Below are 9,177 nucleotides of genomic sequence, written 5' to 3'. Positions count from 1 at the left end.
GCCGACCCCCCTCACAAGGGCCCGTGTCCTGAGCACTCTTCTCCCCTCCCCCTCCGTGGCACCCACTCGTGATGGGAAATACGAGCCGCTCCCCCACCCCACCCCCTGAGTTGCAGAGTCTCAGTGCTGCAGCCGCCTTCCCCCCCTTCCTTGACCTTCTCCCTCTGCCTTCCCGAGGCTCCAGTGCAAACTCAGGAGGCGGGTGCTCGGGGGCACTGAGTGCCAGCGCTGCCCAGGGACTCCCCCTGGACCCTCCCTTATTCCTTATTCCCCTGTCCGAAGCTCCCATGCCCCTGCTGGCCCCGCCGCAGCGGTCGGGCTCTGCCCCCAGGAGCGCTGCCCCCAGGAGCGCTGCCCCCCAGCCTTCCTGGCCCAGGCTTCCACGCCCAGCCCCGTGCGGCCTTGCCTTTTCCCCTTTGCGCGGGTTTGCAGGGGTGCCCCGTGTGGGGCCCGGCAAGAGCGCGGTGCACAGATCTGCTTTTCGGGGCTTCCCAAGAGGAGCCGATTCTGGTGCAGGAGGCCGCTTCCCGATCCACTTGGTCTTTCCTGTGTGGATGGTTGGGCCCGGGGCCTTGGGAATTGTCTCGGGCCAGAGGCTTTATCACCACGGGGCCAGAGGGCACGGCCCGGCTGACTGGAGGGAGGGTCTCTTCCATTTTAACCCAGGAGTCTGGTGACTGTAACCGAACTGCCCCACCCTGGCCCCCCAGCCATGGCAAGAAACCTGGATAGCCCAGGTTCTTTCTGCTGTTGCAGCTCTCCGGTCAGATAATCCCGTTCTGCTACACATGTACACACACAGACACAGGTCACACAGCTCATACACACCAAAAAGTCCAGATCTCCCTCCAGGTCAGGAAACTAGGAAAAGAAATCATCCAGCCCCTCTCCTTAGAGTTCCTGCTTGGGCTCAAGCTCCCTCCAAGGCTTCCCTCAGCCTCAGCCACCGGGCGGGACACTAACCCCGGCCTGTCCTCTCCTGCCAGACACAAACGCGGCTGCCCTCTGCCCTCTAGGACGCTGCTCACCTGGCCTACTTCTTTAGTAGGGAGATTGTTTTCTCGCCTTCCTGCCCTCCTCCAACACACCGGGCTGGTCCTGCGGGTGATGGCAGGCCTTTCCTCTCAGTCTAGCCATCCAGGCCCTTGTTAAGTGCTGGCAGCCAGCCTCTCAGTCATTTCCCCTGGCTTCCTGCTCACCCTAGCCACTGCCCTTTCACTGGCTCATCAGCATACACCCCGACATCCCCTCAGTCCGGTGAAGTCCACAGGCATGATCCCCCTCTGCACTTGGTCTCCATCGCTGGGGGGTCCTCCGGCCATAGTCCTATGCACTGACCTCGTGGGTGATTACAGTCTCCTGTTCTTCCCGTCCGCCTGGGCCTCTCTAGCCTCCAGTCCCTCCATGCTCTCTACCTCTCTGGACAAAGTTCAGATGGAACACCGTCCACGGTCCTTGTACCTACTGCCGTCCCCAGCTCCAGGTTCCTTCCACACTGTTGGTCTTCTTCTTGGCTGGGTAGTTCTCCTGTTCCTCAGCATCTGTTCTGAATCTTATCTGTTACCACATCCATACCTGTGCCCGTTAGGACCTCATCTCCTTTGAAGAAATGAAGGTGAGAATGGCAGCTGGAATTCCTCTTTACTGATTCCCAGCCACATCCCAGGGTTCTCCTTTGCTCTGGGCTCAGTGGGAGAGGCAGTCCCCTCCTGTCATTCCCCCTCATGTCTTCATTTTCTTTATTTTTGGGTTTTTTTTTTTCAACTTTTATAGATCGTTTATCCTTAAATCAACATTTTTTAGACTTAGGAGCAATTTTAATAGTGCCAGAAATAATCATGAAAATTTGTATCAGTAAAGTTTATACTTATCAAAATATGTTCCTCAAAGGAGAAAACCAAAGCAGCACCAGACGCTAGTTCCCTAAACTGTTGGTCCAGTGATCCCTCTCTTACAATACACTGATTTTGAGAAGCTTCTCTGTCCTCTCCTCTCCACTTCAGGTAAAGGAGGTTGAAAGCTATTCACTCCAACTAGCCCATTGCTGGACCCTACCTCAACAGCCAGTGTTAGTGGGGAAGGGAAACAACACTTTTGTTGTACTGGTTATTTAATCTGTGTATGTTATTTTTCTGGCTTTGCTTCCTTCATTCTATTGGTTAATAGAAACTTTCACTGGCTTCTCCGAATTCTTCATAGTCATTATTTCTTACAGCTAAGTAATAGAACTATTTTCATCGACCACAAGGCTATTCCCCAATCAATGGGAGTCAACTTGGTCTTCCGTTCTATGTTATAATAAAACGTCCTGCTAAGATTAATGAGACCTCTCTTCCTCTCTTTTGTCTTCCTTCTCTCTCTCTCTCTCTCTCTCTCTCTCTCTCTCTCTCTCTCTCTCTCTCTATATATATATATATATATATATATATATATATATGTATGTATATATATATGTATACATATGTATACACACATACACATACATGCATATGTCTAGCAGCAAGTGGGATCTCTGAGTCAAAGGATATAGATATTTTAGTCACTTTATTGTCTAATTAAAATTTTCTTTCCAAAATGGTTGGACCAATTCAATAGCTACCATCAACAGAGTGATAATGTGTTCATCTTTCCACAGCACCCCCAATATCAACCAATCCTATCTTTTATCATCTTCCCAAATTGCTGAGTGAGTATGAGATGAAATCATGGGGCTAATTTGATTCAAATTTCTCTTGTTAATGATCTGTAGTCCTTCATGTGATTGTTAATAATTTGCGTTTTTTTGAGGACTGTTTTCATATTCTTTGGCCAATGGATATAAAATCATTGAGGAATGGTTGCCCTCAGTATTGTCTGTATGGACACGTGTGTGTTTCCAAAGCTCATCTAATATTAGGTACTTGTCAGGGACATTTGATATGAAAATATTTTCCTCCAATGACAATTTGCTTTCGTGTGTTAGTTAATTGAATTTGTTGCTTACAAGGACTTTATAGTTTCAGGTCATCAAAATAATCTATTTTATTTTTTCTGCTCACCTCTATTGCTTGATTAAGAACTCTCCTCTTTGCTGCAGATATGGAAGATATTTGAGCTTATTCTCTTAATTTTTTTAGGATGTGAACTTTAACATTCAATTTATTTCTCCATTGTGAACTTGTTCTCTAATAGTCATCACCCTCCTCTTTATCCATGGTCTCCTTCCCTTAGTACCTATAGATGTGCCCAGGTATTTCCTATTCTGATAAAAACCTTCCCTTAGTACCATTCTTCCCTCAGTCTATTAATACGTATATATATTTTCCTTTCATAGTCAGACTTCTAGGAATCACTTCCCAATTACTTTTTTTTTTGTAAATTAAAAAAAATGGACACTTATTATTTTTAAATTTTGAGATCCAAATTCTCTCATTCTTCCCAGTCTCTCTCCCACCCATGGAGAAAGCAAGCAAGATGATTCACATTATACAAGTGAAAAAATGGAAAATCTATTTACATATTAGCCATGTTGAAAAAAAAAAAAAGGCAAGAAAAAAAAGAAAGTGAAAAATGTATGCTTCAATCTACCCTGAGATTTCGTTGGTTCCATCTCTGGTAGTTGATAGTATTTTTCATCATGGGTCTTTTGGAAATACCTATTTTAGAAATACCTTAAATAATTGTATTGATCAGAGTATCTGAGTCATTCACAGTTGATTATCATTACAATATTGCTGTGTGCTATGTTTTTCTGGTTCAATTCACTTTGCATCAGTTTATATAGATCTTCCCTGATTTTTCTGAAACTATACCTCAGAATTTTTTACAGCACAATAGTAAATATCAAATCACATATTACAATCATACATTACACCTTGTTCAATCATTGTCTCATTGATGAGTTTCCATTTTTTTCCCACCACGAAATTCATTCTATAAATATTTTTGTATTTTTGGATCCTTTTCTTTTTTCTTTGATCTCTTTGGTATATAACTCAAGTAGGGTACTGCTGGATTTTTTTTGGTAGCCTTTTGAGCATAGTTTCTAACTGCTCCCCAGAATGATTGGATCAGATCACTACTTTACCAACATTGCATTAATGTCCATATTTTCCCACACCTTTCTTCTCAGCATTTGCCGTTTTCCTTTTTGTCATGTTGGCCAATCTGATGGATATGAAGTGGTACTTTAGAGTTGTTTGAATTTGTGTTTGTCTAATTATTATTTGGAACATTTTTTTTTCATATAACTATAGATAGTTTTGATTTCTTCTTTTGAAAACTTCCTATTTATATCCTTTGACCATTAAACAATTGGGAAATGATTCTTATTTTTCTAAATTTCATTCACTTCCCAATAGATTTGAGAAATTAGGCTTTTATCAGAAAAACTCGCTACAAAACGTCCCTCCAGTTTCCTGCTTTCCTTCAAAATTTGACTACTTTTGTTTATGTAAAAGCTTTTTAAATTTCATGTAATCAAAACTATCCATTTTATCTTCCATGATCAGACTCTCTATGTCTTGTTTGGTCATAAATTCTTCCCTTCTTCATACATCTGATGGGTAAATGATTCCATACTTACCTAATTTGCTTGTGCTATCCTAACAATCACAACAATCTAAATCATATATACATTTTGGCCTTATCTTGGCAAATGGTACAAGATATGTTGGTCTATGTCTAGTTTTTGTCCCATTGTTTTCCAGTTTTCTCCAGCAGCTTTTGTTGAATAGTGAGTTCTTGCCCCTAAAGCTGCCTCTATACATTGTACACCTGATCTAGTCCACTGATCCATCAGTGTATTTCTTAGAGATTACCAGATTGGTTTGATGATTTCTACTTTGTAATATGGTTTGAAATCTGATATGGCTAGGCCATTTTTCTTCACATTTATTTTCACTGATTCCCTTAATATTCTGGACTTTTTGTTTTTCTACATGAATTTTATTATTTTTCTAGTTCTATAAAATAATTGCACAGATGATTTTATAATATTTTATTTATAATTTATAAATTATAATTAGGTGATCTATTTTTATAAATATAATTTCTGATATTTTATAATATAGTTTCATTTATACTATTTATACTTATTTTATATAAATTTTATATTATATATAAATATATATAAATTATATATATTATATAAAATTATACATATATATATATTTATACTAATTTGTCATCACTATTTATAAATAATGAAACAAGAATTAGTTTGGTTGGTATGATAATGCATACGTACACTACTTTTGGTAGAACTGTAATTCTTTTTTTCCCCTCAATCATATTTTATTTTTCCAAATACATATAAAGATAGTTTTCAACACTGACTTTTATATGATTTTGTGTTCCAAACTTTTCTCTTTCCTTTACATCCCCGTTCCCTAAGACAGCAAGTATTCTGATATAGGTTAAATAGGTGTAATCCTTTTAAACAAATTTCTGTATCTGTCATGTTGTACAAGAAAAATCAGACCAAATGAGGAAAAAACCTTGAGAAAGAAAAACAAACAACAATCAAAAGTAAAATCCTATGCTTTGATTCACATTCGGTCTCTAGTTTTTTGGCATTGAAAGCTCTGAATATTCTGGTTTCAGCTTGTCTCTCCAGGATGACTAATCCCCCTTTACATGGTCTGGGTCTGAACCAAAGTGATCCGCTTGCTGTTTCCCACTGATGCTGTTCCATCTCCCAGCACCTCCTCTTTGCATAGGAGTTCCCCTCTATGCCTAAAACGCTCTCCATCCTCTTCTTCGCCTGGTAGGTACTTCAGCAGACCGTCCCAGATCAGCTCAACTGCCACCTTCTGCAAGAAGCTTGTCTCGATCTCAGTGGAAATTTAGTGGCTTGTCCCCCTCTCCCTCCATCATTTTGGGTGTTTTTTATACAGCCTGAACTCACGTTTCGGTGAATGTGCTGTTTCCTCCTTTTGTTCCCTCCCCATACTCCCACCTCCCGGTAGAATGTAAGGTAGGAACCCACCTTCTTTTCTATCCATTCCACCTAGCATGTTGTCCCTGGCACATAGTAGGCCCGGGGGGGGGAGGGGTCTGTTGATTAAGTTTCAGGCATGCTTGGGAGATTCTCTGAGGGAAGGATTTTGAGGAAGAGTTCCACTCTACTAAGCCAGAGTGGGTGACTTTGGGGGTGACATCTGTCATGTGTCACATTTGCAGATGAACGTCCTTTTCTTATTTGTACTAGGGATACAGAGAATTCCCAATTCAAGTGGGAGAAAAGCGAATAGAACTGAAAACACATTTCCATTGAAGCTTCCCAAGCAGTGATTGGCAGCCTGTGGGTGGATAAAACTGCTGGCAGCGATGTTAATAACATGCTGAACACTCCCGTCTTACAGAGCCCCTCCCTCAGAGACTTGGTTACAGTTTCTGTGGCTTCAAGAAAGTGCAGAGACTAAGAGTTAATTGTAATCTTTAAAGGAATTTGTGTGTAGCCCTCGGAGAGGGTGAGGGGATTCAAGAGGGAACTCTCCTGGAGAGGCTGAGGGACACTTGGAGAGTTAGCTCTTCTTTGAAGGAAGCCTAAGGTGTGAGAGAATATTCTCTAATGGAGACCAGCCTATCCTTTTGTAAGGGAGGTCTTCCATTCCTCATGAGAACGTTAACTAAGTTCTCCTTAAGTCTGAGAAGTCCTGCCCTTCAGAGAGGGACTCGATTCATTTCTGTTTTGAAGAAAGGCAGTTAATTGGCATTTCTGAGAAGTGAGAAGTGCCCAGCTACCTACTTTCCGAGAAGAACAAAATGATTGATCTGTGGTCCCAGAGGCCTTGGCAGTTGGCGGGTGAGAGGATTTCCATCTAGTCCCCAGCTCCTTTGCCCTGCTTTCCCAAGGCCCAGAGGGATTCCTCGGCGACCTTTCTCCCAGCTGATACCATGTTAAGCATCTATGACTCTTGTGGTTTTTCCTGTTACTCAATAACATGGGCAGTGGTGCTGAAAAGCCCCAGGAAAAGAGAGGGCTTTTTTCCAGTTTTACAGGTGGGACCTCGCTCAGGGAACGAGTGACTGCATTTTATGCCACTTCTGAGGGGATGCCAGAACATCCCCTTCCAGTGACTGGATCAGTGAGCAATGGGTGTCCGATCAAAAGGAGGGGCTCGCTGTCCGCTTTGAGGGCTTATTTGCATTAAGAGTCATTCCGTGTGGAGGGGTGACCGTGAAATGGTCGCAATTCTATCGGGTGCCTATTGAATTACAGTCAAATGGGGAAATGGACTGCCTAAAATGAAGCGAAGGTCCCATAATATTTTTTAACTCAATATTCCTTTATTTGGCACTTCCTAAGTACAAGCATTGGGGGTGGCAGTACAAAGATGATAATGGTAAACAGTGTCTACCACCCAGGAAGCTTACAACATTCTACAAGATAGAGGAAGCCCTTTCCCATTTGAAAGCTGAAGAAAAATGCTTCCCATCCTTCCATTGACATTGGAACCTTTTGTTTCCAACGCAGAAGGGTGGATGCGGAAGAGCTGGTTTGTTCTTAAAGCTGGCAGGCTGGCTTTCATAACCATCAGGTTACCCGATCTCAGAGGGTTTTTAGGAAGACCTGAGATGCCTTTCTTGTATAGGTGGGTTGAAACCAAGACAAAAATTAGTGTTTTCCCACTGGGAAAATGGTGGCTCTTGGTGGTGGTCAGGTCCTAGCAGTGCAGCCACATTCATCCTTAGCAGGGTTACTAAGCTTCATCTTAAGAGTTCCCTACATTGTCTTGGACCTCATCGCGGATAGATCCACGGCTCCCCGGGTAATTAGCAGAGGGGCCTGCTCTCAGCAGCAGAGTTCAGCCTTCTCCTAATAGCTGCTGCCAAGGGAGGAGGGTCTGAACTTCTCCAAACGCAGGTTATTGTAGTCTCTTCTTAAGATCGGCAACTTTCCGCCTTAATGCCATTTCCCTGGCTTAATTATTTCAAACTGAAATACAAATTAGGAAAGGAAAAAAATGTCATGTGTACAACAGAATGTATGAGATTCAAAATATAAAGCAATACATTTTCATTTCAAGAAAGACTATAATAAGTACTACACATTGTTGTTCAGAGCTATTCCTCTTTGCTTTGTGGTAGGTTTTCTTTTGTTCTCTGCTTTGTACTTTTTACTAGATTCTTTTTTTCTCCCTTCTCCTCCAAGGCAGCTACAATTAACATACATACATATATACATATATATAATACACAATGAATATTTATACATATTTAGACATATACATTCGTATATCTGCGTAAGACTGTATCATCCAGTTTGTCCTCTGTTTCTCTGAAGGTGGATAATATCTTAAGTCTAAGTCTTTCCATATTTTTCTGATTCCACCAACTCATCATTTCCTATACCCCAGTGATATTTCAACCTTATACTTTCTAGTTTTAATAGTCTAAAACAATACTGATTGATATGACTGACATATAGTGTAGTTTCTCTATTTTCTCTTTTAATTAAATTTATTTTAGCTGTAATTTTGTCTAAGATCATGATAACTATCCTTGGGTTTTGTTTGTTTTCAACATGAATTTTGTAAGGTTTTTCTTCCTCTTCCCTTAACTGCCCCCTCTCCAAGCAATCTGATATATATTAAACATGTACCGTTTTCCCCTTTGCTTCCCTTCCTTCTCTTCTCCCCAAGATAGCAAGTCATCTGAAAGAGGTTAAATATGTGCAGTTTTTTTTAACCTATTTCCACATTTGTCAACTGTGCAAGAAAAATCTTTAAAAAGAAAAAAAAAACATAAGAAAAAAAAGCAAACAAAAAGATGAGAATAGTCTGCTTCAATTTATGTTCAGGCTCCAAAGTTCTCTCTCTGGATGCAAATGGCATTGACTATTCCAAGTCTACTGAAATTGACTTTAATCACTACTTTGCAGAAAAAGCCAACTCCATCACAGTTGATCAGCACATAATCTTTCTGTTACTGTGTACAATGATGATCTGGTTCTGCTCATTTCACTCAGCATCAGTTCCTGTCAGTCTCTCCAGGTTTTTCTGAAATCATCCTCCTGATCATTTCTTTTAGAAGAATAATATTCCATAACATTCATATGCCATAACTTATTCAGCCATTCTCCAGTTGATGGGCATCTACTCAGTTTCCAGGTCCTTGCCGATACAAAAAGGGCTGCCAGAAACATTTTAGCACATGTGGGTCCTTTCCCCTCTTTTATGATGTCTTTGGGAT

This window comes from Sminthopsis crassicaudata, chromosome 5 (genome assembly GCF_048593235.1).
Source record: "Sminthopsis crassicaudata isolate SCR6 chromosome 5, ASM4859323v1, whole genome shotgun sequence".
NCBI classification, from domain to species: Eukaryota; Metazoa; Chordata; class Mammalia; order Dasyuromorphia; family Dasyuridae; genus Sminthopsis; species Sminthopsis crassicaudata.
Note: the sequence above shows the minus strand (reverse complement) of the source record.